The 18,187-nt window shown below is 43.1% G+C and overlaps 1 pseudogene; it reads right to left on the reverse strand.

The window, feature by feature from the left end:
* Positions 1 to 14,325: 14,325 nt before the first annotated feature.
* LOC102818720 lies at positions 14,326 to 14,941 on the reverse strand (annotated as a pseudogene).
* Positions 14,942 to 18,187: the final 3,246 nt, after the last annotated feature.

Here is an 18,187-nt window from a genome sequence, read left to right on the forward strand (position 1 = left end):
GATGGCCAAACTTCATCTCTCATACTTTGGACATATTGTCAGGAGGGACCAGTCACTGGAGAAGGATATCATGTTTGGTAAGGTGGGGGGTCAGAAGAAAAGAGGAAGACCCCAAATAAGATGGATTGGTCAAGTGGCAGCATTGATGAACTCAAGCGTGGCAACAGTAGTGAGGTTGGCCCAGGATTGGGCAATTTTTAGTTTTGCTGTGTACAATATGGTCGCTATGGGTCAGTACTGACTTGATGGCACCTAACAATAACAACAACTCATGTGTGTCTCTTAGACATTACAAACCAGAAACCAGTCATTTTAACATTACAAACCACATTAGAAACCAGTCATTTTAACATGTCTGGGTCATTGCAGAGTTTGTGGGTGATGTAAACAGTTAACATGTTCTGCTGACTAACTGTAAAGTTAGAGGTTAAAATTTACCCAGAAGTGCCTCGGAAAAAAGTCCTGCTGATTCTGCTTCTGAAAAGTCAGTCACTGAAAACCCTGTGGAGTACAGTTCCACTCTGACACGCATGTGGTCACCATGAGTGATTGTATTCAATGTAGTATACGTGTACGAGCTACTCGCTGCATATGAGCTTCAAAAAGTTTGTGTCAGAATTCCATGAGCTTTTCATTCCATTTTCCCATGAACTTTTTGAGCGTCCTCGTATATGCTGCATTGCGTACAGTTGAAATGAAGTCTCTTCATCCGCGTGAATCACAGTGAGGATGTTTGGGCAGAAGCTTGATCCCCGGCTTTGTGCTGATTATTTTGGATTGTGTCTCATATCTTTTTGTTCCTTAACCTCAGGGTTAGATTTATTGCAAACTTTGCTTGTTTGGGCTAAGTTGCCTTCTCCTCAGCTCCTGTGAAGGGCACGATTTTGGCATGCAGACACACAGTTCCATCTGGAGAAATCCCAATGAGCTGAGATGGTGGTTGAGTGGAAAGAACACATTATCTAAAGTCAGCCAGGTCTGGAATTTGATCCAGACTCCACTTTGTACACAAATGTATGCCCAAAGGCAAGTCACTTACTATCTGGGAGTCTATTTTCTTCCCTTAGAAGGACATCATGCCTGGTAAAGTGGAGGGTCAGTGAAAAAAGAGGGAACCCCCAATGAGATGGATTGGCACAGTGGCAGCAACAAAGGCCTCAAGCGTAGCAACAAGTGTGAAGTTGGCTCAGGACCAGGCAGTGTTTCATTCTGTTGTGCATAACAAGGTTGCTATGAGTTGGAACCGAGTCGAAAGCATCTATTAACAATAACAACAAAAAAGGGAAACTACTGGACTGTGAATCACAAGGTTGGCAGTTCAAACCCACCAGCTGTTCCTCAGAAACCCTATACAGGGTCTCTATGAGTCAGAACCAACTCGATGACATTTAACAACAACTATATTATTACGTATCAACACATGTAACGCAGTTAGAAGGCTCCCTTGTTTACAAATCAGAGCTCAACACATGTAGTCTATTGTTGTAGTGAGGTGCCATTAAGTCGATCTGACTCAGGACAACCCTGTACACAACAGAATAAAACACTGCCTGGTCCTGCACCAGCCTCACAACTGCTGTTAGGTTTGGGCCCATTGTTGCTGCTACTGTGTCAATTCATCTCCTTGAGGGTCTTCCTTTCCTTTGCTGACCCTCCGCTGTAACAAGCATGATGTCCTTCTCCAGGGAGAAGGTGCCTCCTGATAATATGTCCAAAGCACAAGAGAGGAAGTTTGGCCATTCTGGCCTCCAAGGAGCACTCTGGCTGCACTTCTTCCAACACAGATCTGTTGGTTCTTTTGGCAGCCCATGGTACTTTCAATATTTTCTTCTAACACTTCTACAGTCTTTCTTATTCACTGTCCAGCTTTCGCATGCATATGAAGTTATTGAAAATACCATGGCTTGAGTCAAGCACATGGTAAAATGTGTGCAGTCCAGCTCCTGTCCAGTCCTTTAGGGGCTGAGCAATAATTGATGGTGATTCTGCTAGAACAGTCTTGTTGTTGTTGTTAGGTGCCATCGAGTCGGAACTGACTCAGAGCGACCCCATGCACAGCAGAACGAAACAATGTCTGATCCTGGGCCAACCTCACTACCGCTGCCACACTTGATGCCATCAATGATGTCCAGTGCTGGACATTTCTCTTGACTGCTTTGTTCCTGGCTGAGAGCTTTCCAAACTGGGCTTTCTGGCCGGCTCAGAGATAGAATTGCTTCCTTATATCCTTTATCAAACCTCTTCTGCGTAACTGCAAAGAGAATTCTGCTTTCTGCAACTAAGAACACAAGCATAGATGTAGTCCTTGATGCCTTGTTCTCCTATACCCCCAAATCCACTCAGTCACCAAGTCCTGTTAACTACCTTTTCAATCTTTCCCTATGACTGCTTTCTTGTGCAGGATACTACCATGTCTTACCGTTTAATCTGGTATTACTGCAACTCATTTTCTATACTGACAATTGTCGTTGTTGTAAAATGTCATCGAGTTGGTTCTGACCCATAGTGACCCTGTATAGGGTTTCTAAGGAACAATTGGTGAGCTTGAACTACTGACCTTGTGGTTCAAACTGACTCTGCAGTCCAGTGCATTAACCTACAGTGCCACACCTTTATAAAATGTCAATATATTCATTATTCTCCCCAGTGCAACCCACTTCCCCTTGTGCTAGACTTCAGCTATGTTCTTATTTTTTATTATCAAGGTGGAGTCCTAGTGCTATAGGTTAATGTGCTGGACTGTAAAGTTGGTTTGAACAGCAAGGTTGGTGGTTCAAACTCACCAGCCGCTCCTCGGAAACACTATACAGGGTTGCTATGAGTTGGAACCAACTTGACAGCACTCAACAACAGCAACAAACAACATCAAGGTGTCTCCTCCAACTCAGAGTGAAAGTTTCCTTGTTGCTGTTGTTGTTGTTGTTGTTGTTAAGTGCCGTTGAGTCAGTTTCGATCCATAGCGACCCTGTACAGGGTTTCCGAGGGTGTAAATCTTTACGGGAGTAGAAAGCCTCATCTTTCTCCCATGGAGTGGCTGGCAGTTTCGAACCGCTGACCTTAAGGTTCGCAGCCCGATTCGTAACCACTATGCTACCAGAGCTGTTATTAGGTGCTGTTAAGTTGGCTATAACTCATAACAATGGTGGTAGTAATAGTGTGCTATGGAGTTGGTTTCAATTCATAGCGACCCTGTGTAGGATTTCTGATGCTTCTCTTGCTCCCATGGAACACAATAGTGGCTCCATATAGAACAGAACGGAACGGTGCTGTGCCATCTTCACAATGATAGGGCTTTGAGTTCATTGTTGCAGCCACTGTGTCAACCCAGATCATTGAGGGTCTTCCTCTTTTCTACTGACCCTCGGTAACCAAGCATGATGTTCTTCTCCTGAAACCCGTCACCATTCTTGACTTCTTGAATTTGAGTTGGAGGTAAGCATGTGCTTTCTTGACTGTACAAAGGCATTTGACTGTGTGGGTCACAACGAACTGTGGATAACATTGTGAAGCAGGGCATTTAAGAACACTTCATTGTGCTCAGGAGGACCCTGTACATAGACCAAGATTTAGAACAAAACAAGGGAATAGCGAATGAATGGTTAAAAATCATGGAAGATGTGCATCCTTTCACCATGCTTCTTCAATCTCTATGTTGAGGAAATGACCCAAGAAGCTGGATTATCTGAGAATGAATCAGATTAGAGAAAGACTTATTAGCAATCTGAGATATGCAGATGACACAGCTTTCTTGCTATAAGTGAAGATGACTTCAAATACTTATTCATAAAGATCAAAGATTGCACCTCAGAGTAAAGAAAATGAAAACCCCCAAAATAGATCTATAAATAGCATCATGATAAATGGGAAAAAGATTGAAGACTTCAATTTGCTTGGATTCACAATCAATGCTCATGGAAGCAGCAGTCAAGAAATCAAAGCACGTATTACACTAGGCAAATTTGCTGCACAAGACCTCTTTAAAGTGTTAAACAGTAAAGATGTCACCTTGAGTACTAAACATTTTCAATAGCCTCCTGTATGTATGAAAGTTGGAATAAGGAAGACCATAGAAGAATGGATGCATTTGGATTATGGTGTTGGTGGAGAATATGGAAAGATCAAGGGACTGCCAGAAGAGCCAATAAATTTGTCTTGGAAGAAATGCAATCAGAATGCTCCTTAGAAGCTAGGATGGTGAGACATGATCTCTCATACTTTGGACATGTTGTTAGGAGGGACCAATCCTTGGAGAAGGACATCGTTCTTGGAAAAGTGGAGGGTCATTGAAAAAGAGGAAGACCCCCAGTGAGGTGCATTAGCAGAGTGGCAGCAGCAATGGACTGAAACCTAAAAACAGTTGTGAGGATGGTACAGGATCAGACAGTGTTTTATTCTGTTACACATAGGGTTGCTATGCAAGTAAGTAGGAACTTACTTGAATGGTACCTAACTACAGCAACATTATTCTCTAGACCAAAAATCATGGTAGGATAAGAATTTTATTTGTTTAGCTGATAATTATCAACTCCCACAGAGTTCTGCTGTGGTGGGGTGGGTTAATGCACTGGACTGCAAAGTTGGTTTGAATCACAAGGTCAGTGGTTCAAACTCAAAGGCCACTCCTCAGAAACATTAACCCACAAGGTCGCTATGAGTCAGAACTGATTCAATGGTACTTAACAACAACAATGAACTCCCACATCTGGCACAGAGCCTGAAACATTGTCGGCACTGAATACACGTTAGTTAAAGGCGCAATGGTATCAGTGCCACAGGAGGGAGCAAAATGGAAGGATTGAACAACACCCGTGAGCTTTGGCAACCTAGAGGTCAGGCATGACCTCAACAAGGGTGGTTTCAATAAAGAAGTGGCGGCAGAAACCAACTCCCAAGAGGGCAATGAGGAAGTGGTGAAGAGAAGCCTACTGGTTTATCATATCCTTTTTATCTTTGGTCTTAGTCAAGATGTTTCCATGGTGTCAGCAGTCAGGGTAAGCATTCAAAACAGAAAGTATTAGATGCCTGAAATATTTGTGTGAAAATAATGGTTCCCCAAAGAGTAACCAATGTGAATGTGCTGAAGCATCCACACTTCTCCATTATGCTCTAAGGACACAGTGCCTAGAGACCCACAGAATTGTTTTCATTTGAATTCCTCTAAAAATTAGAAACATAAAAAAGTACCTCTAGTAGTAATGAATCCAGCCTGGATGATATTCATCTTTATACCAGGACCATTGTAAAATAGATTTTTCCTATTGCATTATGGAGGAAGAAGCCCATGAAGGCCGAAGTGCTGAGGACCCGTGAAAGTCAGAATGTGACTCTGAGAAATATTACTGACTGTCCAGTCTTGTCCTGCCTGTGAGACTCATTTGTTATAAATTGTTGTTGTTGTTGTTAAGTGCTGTCAAATCGATTCCGACCCATAGCAACCCTGTATAGGGTTTCCAAAAGCCAGCTGGTGTGCTAGAACTGGTGACCTAGAGGTTCAAACCGACTTTGCAGTCCAGCACATTCACCTATAGCGCCACACCATGTTACCCCTTTTCTTCCATCAGTTTCTAACTCCCACCCCGGATCTCATTCACTTCCTGGGCTAGCCTGGGCTGAGCGGCCATTTTTTCTGGTGACAAGGAGACCGTTATTTGGAAAGTACATGTCAGAGGGGTTAACGTGTTGAACTGCAAAGTCAGTTTGAACTGCAAGGTTGGTGGTTCAAGCTCACCAGCTGCTCCTCGGAAACCCTATCTTATATAGGATCGCTATGGATTGGAACCGACTCAACGGCACTTAACAACAACAGCAATGAAAACGAAAGGTGATACTATGTTTCATGATTTTCAAAAAGATATTTGGTTCAGCCTTTGGGTATGTCTGGTTTTGTGTGCATGTGTGTGTGTGTTTTTCCTGTTTCTACTCAAGGTAACAAGATCTACAAGTAAAGATACCATCTTTCTGGAACTGGAGAGAAAGAGAGACCCAGCTAGCCTCTGCCAACACAGCAGCAGGGTGTATGGAAATAAGAAGGGCTGGCATTGTATGATGAAGCAATTAGGACCAACAAGACCTCAGGTGATGGGTAAATAAACCTGGGCAACATAAAAAGGGGACCTGACAACCCCCTTCCAAGACTGAAACTCAAAGGGAATACACGAGCAGACATGTGGTCTGACTGGTGACCATGTTGGTCTACCGATAAGGGGAAGTGGGGGAAAACAGCAATGAAGCTGTGAGCTAAGTCAACCACGTTCAGTAGACTCCCATCAACCTGGAGTGAGACCTGGTTGGCCAGCAGTGTGGCAAGGCATGGGAACTCCTGAGCTCATGGACAGGGACATAGCCACAGAGGACTACAGCAGAGAGTGAAGTGTTTAGCTGATACGAAGTGAGAGGAGATGCGCAAGAATGCCCATACTTGCAGATAGTACCCATTTGACCTGGCTTCAATGGCTGGATGATCAGAACTTGACTAGAGGAAGACAGAAGAGGAAAAAAAGTATAATCTGCTACAATTTGATGAACCTGACCTATCCTTATGGACGTAGTAGCTCAAAAGAGGGAATGAATCTTTACAGCAAGGATCATTCCCACCCCATCTGTACACAGCGTTGACAGGGATGGGCAACTTAGACATTGGCTACCCAAAATGGTGAGGCGGGGGGCGGCTATGAAGGCTATAAAGGTGACAGGTTTACAAGTTTTCAAGAGGGAGCCTAGTTCCAGAGGGTGCGGGGGAAGGTAGAATCTCCACTGAGTGGTTTCCAACCTCTCTAGACAGGACTGGTGAAAGGAGATGGGGATAAGACTCTTGTGGTTCAATAGTGAATAATTGGTATCAGGATTGATTGCAATTGTTGGATATGTAGAGGTAGATGTTTTGTAACAAAAGGAGGGGAGTGGTTGATCTTGCAGTGCAGGAGCAGAGGACACTGGGACCATCAAGGCAGAAGAGCAGAGTGCAGAGAAGCAGCGACGCCAAAGATGGAGACAGGGACGATGACGTGGAGAGATGGATGACTGGGGACTCTGGACTCAAGGAGGAAGAAGGTCTGTGTGCTGGGGGCTGGCTTGCAGGGTACATCCTTTGGTTGTCTGAATGGTTATATATTCCTGAGTGTGCTGGTGTACATCCCCCCCACCCCACCACCCCACCACCCCCCAAAAAAAAACTCACAGAGGAAATGGAAGCAAATGCTGTTGAATGATGATATGATGATGCATGGAGGGGATTGTAATCATTGCCATGAAACAAAATACGACAGCATGAATGTAAAGTTGATGTCCCCCCATGTAAACTATCACTCAATTCACAATAAAAACTTAAAAAAAAAAAACAAGGAGGGGGGCCTTAGTATTGATTAATTCCTCTCTAAAGAAGCAAAGAAAGCTCTTCGGAAAGCATTTTAACTTCCAGACTCCTTTCCCAATGAGGTATTGTTCCCCCCCGCGGCCCCCCGCCCCCCATGAGGTCTTCCTTGTTCAAAGTAAAAGACTGATTTATTTGTGGTGCAGAGCATCAAACTGAGGTGTTTTCCAACTTCATGAGATGCATGCAAAAGCTGGACAATGAAGAAATAAAATAGAAGAATTGACTATTTGTACCACGGTATTGGTGAAGAATGTTGAATGTACTGTAGATTCTAGAAGAATGAGCAAAGCGTCTTGAAAGAAATGGAACCAGAATTCTCTGTAACAGTGAGGATGATGACAATTCTGCTCACTCACTTTGGACACATCATCAGGAAGGGCCAGTCAGCAGAAAACGGCATCATGGTTGGTGAAGAAGAACTTTGGTAAAAATGAGGAAAAACCTCAATGAGGTGGATTGACAAAATATCCGTAACAATTGACTCAGATATACTATCATGGAGATGGTTCAGGGTCAGGCAGTGTTTTATTCTGATATGCATAATGTTGTCAGGGGTGGGAACCAACTCAGTGACAACTCACAACAACAACAACGATAAAGAATCCCAACATTTCAGAGCAGGTGGAAATCATCACTGTGGCTTTTTGGAAGCCATTGGTGATGAGGGAAGCAGAAGCCACATGAGGACTTGGGTCTCTAAATGGTTTTCCTTTTGGAAGCTACCTTCAGCCAGCACTGCATCAGGCTCCAGTTTGCTGGAACTGAAAGCACGTGCCTTCCCCAGCCCATCCCACCCTAAACCTATGAAGCAAACGTTCTGCCTGAGTCAGAAGTTTTGCAAGCAGAGTTCATTATGTTGTTGTTGGTAAGTGCTGTTGCATTGATTTTGACTCTTATGGACACTGTATAGTGTTGCTGAGGAGTGGTTGGTGAGCCTGAACTGCTGACCTTGTGGTTCAAACTGACCTTGTGGTCCAGAGTATTAAGCGGAAGCAGCACACCAGGAGTCCATTGTATTTGGTCATTAATACATCCATCCTCTTGAGCTCCTGGCAATACAAATGTCTAGGACCCCATCCCTACCTGCTGTGCTAACACTTTTCTTCATACTCCTAAGTTTACTTGTCTCCCCATGAGATTATACTCTCCATTTTACTCTTTTGTTTGCTGATGTAAATTTAGTGATTGTCATTGTTGTTGTGTTTCGTCTGTCATACTTTGGACATATTGTCAGGAGGGACCAGTCACTGGAGAAGGATATCATGTTTGGTAAGGTGGAGGGTCAGAGAAAAAGAAGAAGACCCCAATGAGATGGATTGACCAAGTGATAGCATTGATGGACTCAAGCATGGCAACAGTAGTGAGGTTGGCCCAGGATTGGGCAGTGTTTCATTCTGTTGTGCATAAGGTCGCTATGAGTTGGTACCGACTCAATGACCCCTAACAACAATAAAAAATTGTTGTTCAGTGCTGTTGAGTCCTTTCTGACTCATAGTGACCCTTTATAGGGTTTCCAAGGAGCACCTGGTGAGTTTGACCCACCGACCTTGTGGTTCAAACAGACCTATTAGTCCAGAGCTTTAGCTCACGATGCCACACCAGGACTCCATAACTAGATAAATATTTGTGATAAGCATTTGGTACATGAATGGGTGAAAGAATGTTTTCATAATTATGCTTATTCCTGGACAAAATGTTACATGTTTTAACAAGTCTGCGAATTCCATCCAAAGCACTTTTTGTTGCCGCTGATAAACACTGGTTAAATTTAGCATGGAAAGACCAATATTTCTCTTTAATGAAAACGCGACACGAGTGAGTAATAGGACACTACTGAGCTCTGTATAAACCTCTTACCTATTATTCATTTTGATGAATTTGAACTTCACTTGAACTAGCAATTATTCGAATTTCTGTCTTTAGGAACTTCTAAAGATAGTGTTTGCTGGCTCAATAATGCAATTCACCTTTTAGTTGTTTAAAATCAGAGCTGGTTGGCACAAGGTTAGTTTTTCCTAGAAAAAGAGTAATCTGTTTGCAATAATTTCCACACTTGTTCAAAGCCGCGTGACCTATATTGATATTCCAAAAGAAAACATACTTGGTTTCTGAACCACATCTAACTGTTTCCCCAGGAATGGCCCATATGACTTTGGAAGGCAACCCTGATAGACAGAGTTAGCTGTAAGAGCAGTTGTTGTTGTTACATGCCGTCGAGTCAGGTCCGTCAGTTCTAATTCATAACGACCCTGCATAGAGTCTTCAAGGAAACTAGTGGGTTTGAACAGGCAACCTTGTGGTTAGCAGTCCAGTGCTTATCCTCCAGCACCATACCAGGACTCCTTAAGAGCATTGTTGTGAAGTGCCATCGAGTGGGTTCCAACTCACAGCAACCCTGTATAGCATTTCTGAGGCTGTAAGCTGCTCTCGGAGTCCCGGTACGGCGCTGTACAGGGTCGCTATGGGTCAGAATTGACTTGACGGCACTTAACAACAACAACAACAAGCTGCTCTGAGGAGTGTGGTGTTGTGGGATAATATGCTGGACTGCACAGTTGCTTTGAACTGCAGGATCTGCAGTTCAAGCTCACCAGTTCCTTGGAAACCCTATACAGGGTTGCTATGGGTTGGAATTGACTCAATGGCACTTAACAACAACAAGAAAACTGCTTTGAGGTGGATGCGGAAAGTCTCATCTTTCTTCAGGGGAGTTACTGGTGGACTCAAACTGCTGACCTTGTGGTTCACAGTCCAGTGTTTATCCTCTGGAGCCACCAATGTCCCTAGAAGAGTGACAGTGGAGTTGGGTGTGTGCCATCCACTTGGTTCCAACTCATAGCGATCCTGTAGAGGGTTTCCAAGGCTGTAAATCTTTGGGGGAGCAGAAAGCCTCATCTTTCTCAGCTGACCTTGCTGATAGCAGCCCAACACAGAAACCACTAGGCTAAATTACAATGTAGAATCACTGTCCTTCAATACCTGGAAATCCTTTGAAGAGTATTCCTTTGGGTCTCAAAAAGTCTCAATCTTTTGAGTTTTCCCTTATGAACGTGGAAGAAGGAATACATCATTATATGCCAATCAAATGTCTCCAGGGACTACAAAAATACTATGCATTAATGAAGCGAGGAGTTAGGGAAACTGTAAGCTTCAGGGATCCTATGGATTTCTTGACAGTAGCAGCTTTAGATGTTTTATTAAGAAAAATAACAGTTTAGTTGAGTTTGGAGATGAGGTAGAGGGCAGTGATGCTTAAAGCTAAATTTGCATGTTGCAGGTAGTAAGTAGAGGAGATGGTGGGTGCTAACAGACATTCTGGTTGTTTCTGTTTTCTTATTGAAGTAGAACTCAAACTCACCAGCTGAGAATGAGGAAGAGAGAGGAGGTGCTGAAGATTTGTATGGAATTGCTATGTAGGAGATTGAATGGATGATTGGATTTGGCAAATGTAGTAAAATTGATGGACACCACTATGGACCTATATTAGGACAGTGGTCATGAGTTGAAAGTAAAACTAGTCACAGTCAAATTGAGTGTGGTGGTGGTTGGAGGTTATGTGCCGTGGAGTCGGTTCCGACTCATAGCAACCCTGACAAAGTTTCCAAGGCTGTAAATCTTTAAGGGAGCAGAAAGCCTCATCTTTCTCCTGTGGAACAGCTGATAGTTTTGAACTGAAGACCCTGATGTTAGCAGCCTGATTCATAACCACTATGCTACCAGAGCTCTTTAAAGTGAGTGTAGAGCTAGGAAAAGAGCTGGATGTAATCAGACTGGAATTTTCCCAGCAGGTTGGGAGAAAGAGAGTCAGTCCTTGGGTTAAGTGGTTAAATACTCAACTACTAGTCAAAAGGTTGGTGGTTCAGCCCATTGCGTGATACCTCAGGAGATAGTGATGGCTAGGAGTTGGAATTGACTAACCCACAATGGACAGCAACAAAGAGAAAGAGAAAAACCTGAGCAAGAGATTAAGAGTGTATTCAAGGACGCCATGAAAAGAAGCACAAATTAATCTAGTCATGAAGGGAGGGTGGAAAGAAGCAGCGTACAGATCTAGGATTCAATGAATCAACTATTGTAGCCTTTCTTGGAAAAAACTGGCAAATCGTGCAAAACTAGACACTGCTACTTTTAAGACGTTGTATTAGAAAACGTTAAACTGCAGTTAAAACAAAACTTAAGTTTCAGTGGCTTTAAAAACCAAAAAGCCCTAATAATAAATTGATGGCCGCTCTCCTCCACACAGTCACTTAAGGATCTAGGTTGATGGTAGTTCTGCCATCTTCAACCTGTAAACCCTGGAAGTTATCCAAGGCAGAAGTCATTCAGTAGAGAAACAGGGCGTACAGGAACCAATTGAGAAGTTTGTATTGACCAAGCCTGGAAGTGGAATATATCATTTTATTCAGAGTCCATGGAAGAGAACAGTCACTTCACTGCAGGGGAGGTTGAGAAATGACATCTAACTGTGTGCCTGGAATGAAGAGAGAAGGAATTATGGTTCTAACTAGTAATCTCTAGTACAGTTAGCCTCATTTGCCACCATCTTACCTTTCATAAGAATCACTCAACCTGATCCTCAGGAGAGAAAGCACAAAATTGCATTCAGTCATTGCATCTATCTCAAAGTCTAGGATCTCCCGATGATACTCAGCTCTCGCCTTCAAGCCCAGGTGTGGTTCCTTACAGGCTACTGTTGTGTAGATTCTGACTCATTGAGACAGTAGAACTGTCCAATAGTGTTTTCTAGGCTGTAATCTTTATGGGATCGTCAGGTCTTTTCTCCCAGAGAGTCTTTGTTGTTGTGTGTGACATAGAATCAGTTCTGTGTCATAGCAACCTATACCCAAGGGAATGAAACATTCTGCAGTCCTATGCCAGCCCACAATTATGGTTGAGCCCACTGTTGAGGCCACTCTGTCAGGCCAGCTCATTAGGATCTTTCTCTTTTTCTCTGACCTTCCACTTTTCCAAGCATGATGTCCTTCTCCAGGGACTGGTCCCTCTTAACAACATGTCTAAAGTATGAGAGATGAAGTCTTCACATCCCAGCTTTTAAGAAGCATTCTGGCTGTACTTCTTTCCAGACATTTGTTTATTCTCCTGGCACTCCATGGTACTTTTCAATATTCTTTGCAGAAATGATAATTCAAATGCATGGATTTGTGTGTGAGTGTGGTCTTCCTTATTCACTGTCCAACTTTCGCATGCATATGAAGCAGTTGAAAATATGTTTTGGGTCAGGCACACCTTATTCTTCACTTTAACACTTTAAAGAGGTGTTTTGTAGCAAATTTGCCTAATTCAATATGTCATTTGATTTCTTAACAGCTGCTTCCATGAGTGTTAAATGTGTATCCAAGGAAGATGAAGTCTTCAAAAACTTCAGTCTTTTCTCCATTTATCATGATTTTATTTACTGATTCAATTGTGACCATTTTCATTTTCTTTACATTAAGGTACAATGCATACTGAAGGTTGTAGAGTTTGATATTCATCAGCAGGTATTGCAAATCCTTTTCACTTCCAGCATTGAACTTCAAGATAGATATTGTTCACAGCATAATAAATCATATGATTGTCCAATTCAAAGTGGCCAGTACCAGTCCATTTTAGCTCACTAATGTCCAGGATAAGAAGCTCTGGTAACGTAGTAGTTATAGTCAGACTGCTAAACTCCAGGTCAGCAATTCAAAACTACCAGCCATTCCATAGGAGAAAGATAAAGCTTTCTGCTCCTGTAAAGATTTAAAGCCTCAGAAACCCTAATCAGGGTTGCTATGAGTCAGAACTGACTCCACAGCACACTACCATCACTACCACCACCAATGTCTAGGATTTCAAACTTTATATCTCCATTCCATTTTTGATGACTTCCAATTTTCCTAGATTCACACCTCGTACATTCCAGGTTCCAATTTTTAATGGATGTTTACATCTGTTTCTTCTCATTTTGAGTTGTGCACAATCAGCAAATGAAGGCTCTAAAATCTTTGCTCCATTCACATTATTAAGGTCAGCTCTACTTTGAGGAGGCAGCTCTTCCCCAGTGGCATTTTGAGTGCCTTCCAACCTGAGGAACTCATCTTCCAGCACTATATCTGACACAGTTCCTCTGCTATTCAGAAAATTTTCAAGGAGCTCTGGTAGCGTAACGGTTACGAATCAGGCTGCAAACCTTAAGGTCAGTAGTTCAAAACTACCAGCTGTTCCATGGGAGAAAGATAAGGCTTTCTGCTCCCATAAAGATTTACAGCCTTAGAAACCCTGTGCAGGGTCGCTATGAGTTGGAACCTACTCCACGGCACATAACAACAACAACCATTCAGAAGTAGTCTGTCTCTCCTCCATCCTAGTCTATTCTTAGTCTGGAAGCTCTGTTGAAACCTCTTCACCATGCATAACCCTGTTTATATTTAAAATACGTGTATTATAACTACCAGCACATACAAGCCACTACAGTAAGGCAAACTGACATATACATGGTGTATGGTGCCACTAGTGGATTAGAACTGCTCACCTGTCAGCAATGAAGTGCTTTATCATTGTGTCACCAGGGCTCCTTCCTTAAGATTTATCACCTTTCAAACTAAAAGACAACTGTCCTTCTTCAACCACCTAATATATGAAACTGGACAATAACACCTTTCAAAGCAGCCTTGCTCCACAGCAATGATGAAACTCTTTTGGGCAGACATTGTGAAGACCCCATCACTAGAAGAAAATGTCTCGATATACTCTGTAAGAGACTTTCTTTGCCATTATTTTCTGTATCTCCTGGATCTGCCTTTTTGGATAGCATTATTACCCATAATTCTCCATGGCCACATGTGAGGGGAACACTGGGGGATATGGGCTCATTAGGAATTGCACACCATTCAGAGCTCACTTTCTGCTGGGGCTTCTGGGTGATTGCACTTTCTTCCTTTCTTTCTTTCTTCCTTTCCTTCCTTCCTTCCTTCCGTTCGTCCATGGGTCTTGAGAACCTCTATGTATTTGTGGATCTTCTTCTCCAAGCTCTTTTCCGCCTGTTTCTGAAGCTTCACAAGCTGCTGCTGCTTCCTATAATGAATCTTGGTCTTCTTCTTCCTCTTCTCCAAGGTGGCTGTCACTGCCTGATACTTTCAACCCACCTTGTGTGCTAGATGACCATGACCCAGGTAGACAAACTTCCAAGTGGGCTTGAGCGACACAACTTTGAAGACAATGGGAATCACTGTCTGCTTCTTCTTGTCATCAGGGGGTGGGGTCCCATCAGACACCTTGAGGAGGTCCAGGGCAGCCTGGTCACATTTAAGTCTTGTGGAGCAACCAACCTCGCACTGTCTGCCAGAAGATGTGACTGGAGCCCCAGAAGTGGTATGGACCTCCCGATGGGTTGGTGTTCATTCTCCTGTGGAGGAAGGCCAGATACTTAAACTTGTTCCTGTGAAAGTTGCCAGAAATGTTGATGCTTTCACAGCACCCAACCACCACCTTCCAGCTCAGCAGCACTTGCTTGGCCACAATGGCCTCCAGCTGACCCAGGAGAAGGCCTTGGCTATCAAGCACCAGGGCCTGCTCCGCTGCCATCTTCAGCAGCCGCCTAGAAACTGTTGATTGTGCTTTGCTTAAAAACTTGATAGACTTGAGATCTGCTTCTTCCCAGTCAGTTTTTGTTCTAGTAAACAAGCCTCCAAATTGTTTTCTGAATCTGTTCTAAGTTCTGCCCTCTTTCTTCAGCCAATTCCACTCTCCCTCAGCATAGCAGAATGTGAGATCTAAACTGGTAAGTCTGAGTCAGAAGGCAACAGACTAGATCTTATCTCTACCACTGAGTTAAGTGTCTTTACTATTTAACCAAGAAATCTTATCTTTGAGCAATACATTAGGTACAGAAATGGTTGGGGTTTTTTTCAACTCTGAGACATCCTGAGTTTGGGGACTCTTTTTATACAATTGCATTTCAGCTGACAAACTAGTCATTTATTGGCTGAGTTCATGACTTTCTTGGAATAATTTGCTAAATGCACTGAGTGGCAATCGACAGGCACTCATAGTCTTGCTCATTTTAACTGTTTCCTTATTGCTTTGGGCTCAGTGCCATCTTGGTCTGCCTTATCCTGGATAACAATTTGATGAAGGGTTTTTGCAGTGTATAACTTGGGGTCTTGGAGAAGGCCATCATGCTTTGAAAAGTGGAGGTTCAGTGATAAAGAGGAACACTCCCAATAAGATGGATTGGCACAGTGGCAGCAGCAATGGGCTCAAGGTTGGCAATAAGAGTGAGGATCAGGGGGGTGTTTCATTCTGTGTGTTTAGAGTCGCTATGAGTCAGAACTAATTCGATGGCACCTAACAACAACAAGAGCATGGGTCACCAGTTCTTCAGCCATTGCTATCCATTTTCTTCCTGTCTACACTATGCTAATGGAGTCCTGGTGTGGCGCTGTGGGTTAATGCGCCAGACTGCAAAGCCATTTGAACTGCAAGGTTGGCGGCTCAAGCTCACCAGCTGCTCCTTGGAAACCCTGTACAGGGTTGCTATGGGTCAAAACTGACTCGACGGCACTTCACAACAACAACACTAAGCTAATACCATATTGTTTTGATACCTCTCCTGGCATCAAAATGCTTTAAAGTACAGATTTCTGTGTTGACCGAATCTCATGGTAAATGACTAGACACACAAATTTTAGTGACCCGAATATTGGAGTCCTCATGTGGCACTGTAGGATCAGCACTGGACTGTGAAACACAAGGTTGGCAGTTCATACCCACCAGCTGCTTCTTGGGGACACTACACAGGGTCATTATGAGTGGTAACCAACTCGACAGTGCTTAGCAACAACAAAATGATCCTTCCCTGAAGGAGGGAGTTTAGGCTAACAGCTGCTATGACATCCAAATTCTAAGATTCAGGTATGATGGTGAAGCTCTCATTTTCAACACATGCTGCCACAACTTCCTTGAGACCCTGGGGCCACCATCCCAGTGGGTCAGCCTGAAAGAGAAAAGAGCATGGAGGGAGGTTTTCCTGGACTAGGCCTGGGAGTGGCACCCGTTATTTCTGTTCCACTGGTGAAAATTTAGTTAAATAGCTGTGTAATGTGGGTTAATGTACTAGACTGCAAGGTCAGTTTGAACTGCAAGGTTGGTGGTTCAAGCTTACTGGCCTCTCCTCAGAAACCTTATACAGGATGGTTGTGAGTGGGAACCAACTAGACAGCACTTAACAACAACAATAAGAGAAATAGGGAAATCTACTCCAGCCATGGGCCTGAAAGGACAACAGATTTTGGTGGGCAGCTTTTAGTCTCTGTATTATGAAAATAAAGGGTGCGTGATAAATGATGAGAATAAATAAAAGGGACTCATTCTTACGCTGGTGATCCTGGGTGGTTCACATGGTTAACATTCTTGGCTGCTAACCAAAAGCTTGAAGGCTCACATCCATCCATGGGTGCTTAGAAGAAAGACCTGGTAATCTATTTCCAAAAATTAACTCATTGAATAGAAATGAGGGTAAATTGCTACAATTTGATGAACTTGACCTATACTCATGGATTTAGTAGCTCAAAATACCAACAGAGAGGGAAAGAGTCTTCACATCAAGTATCAATGCCTCTGTATACAGGGTAGATAGGGACTGGCAACTTAGACATTAGCTACCTAAAATGTTGTTGTTAGGTGCCATCAAGTCAATGCCAACTCATAGTGACCGTATACACAGCAGAATTGAAACACTGCCCAGTCCTGGGCCAACCTCACACTTGAGCCCATTGATGCGGCCACTTGGCCATTCCATATGACTGAGGGTCTTTCCCTTTTTCTCTGACCCTCTACCTTACCAAACATGATATCCTTCTCCAGCGACTGGTTCCTCCTGATAATATATCTGATGTTTGGCCATCTTGGCCTCCAAGGAGCACTCTGGTTTCACTTCTTCCAATACAGATCTGTTGGTTTTATTGTTGTTGTTGTTGTTAAGTGCCGTGGAGTCGGTTCCGACTCATATGGGCAGCCCTAAAATGAGGGGGTGATAAAGGCACGAGGTGACTGGCTTGCTTACAGGTTTTCAAGAGGGAGTTTAGTTTAAGAGTCTGTGAGGGAAGGTAGAGTCCCCACCGAATAGTTTTCATGTTGTCTGGACAGGTCTGGTGAAAAGAGATGGGGATAAGATTCTTAATGATTCAATAGTGAGTAATTATTATCATGACTAATTGCAACTGTCACAATTGTAACGGTAGAAGTTTTGTAACAAAAAAGGAGAAATAGTTATTCTTACAGTCCAGAAACAGAGGACCCAAGGACCATCAAGGGAGAAGAGCACAAGCAGAATGACGGACCCTATCCAGAGAAGCAGCAACACCAGAGATGGAGGCAGAGGTGGGGACATTGAGAGAAGGAGCAGCTGAGGACTTTAAATTCTTGGAATTAGAGAGACTAAGAGCTGGAGGCCAGGAGGCAGGCTTTCAGAATGTGCCCTTTGGTGGCTTATATTATTACATGCATAAGTGTGTTTTTTTTGTTTTGTTTTTTAAAGAGCTAAAATGAATACAGAGAAATACTGTTAACTGATGGTGCTTGGAGGGGATTATAATCGTTGTACTGAAACAAAGTATATGATTTGTTGAATGTAAAACTGATGATCTGCCCTGTAACTTTCACTCAATTCACAACAAAAACTTAAAAAAAAAAAGTCGTTGAAGTCCTATGGGGTTCAGTTCTACTCTTATATACACGGGGTTGCCAAGAGTTGGAATCAACCTGATGGAAATTGTTTTTTTCTTTTTGTTTTGTTTTTATTATTTGGTTGGTTTTGATTAATTCTTTCTA

The sequence above is a fragment of the Chrysochloris asiatica genome, unplaced genomic scaffold (assembly GCF_000296735.1).
Source record: "Chrysochloris asiatica unplaced genomic scaffold, ChrAsi1.0 scaffold00025, whole genome shotgun sequence".
Taxonomy (NCBI): domain Eukaryota; kingdom Metazoa; phylum Chordata; class Mammalia; order Afrosoricida; family Chrysochloridae; genus Chrysochloris; species Chrysochloris asiatica.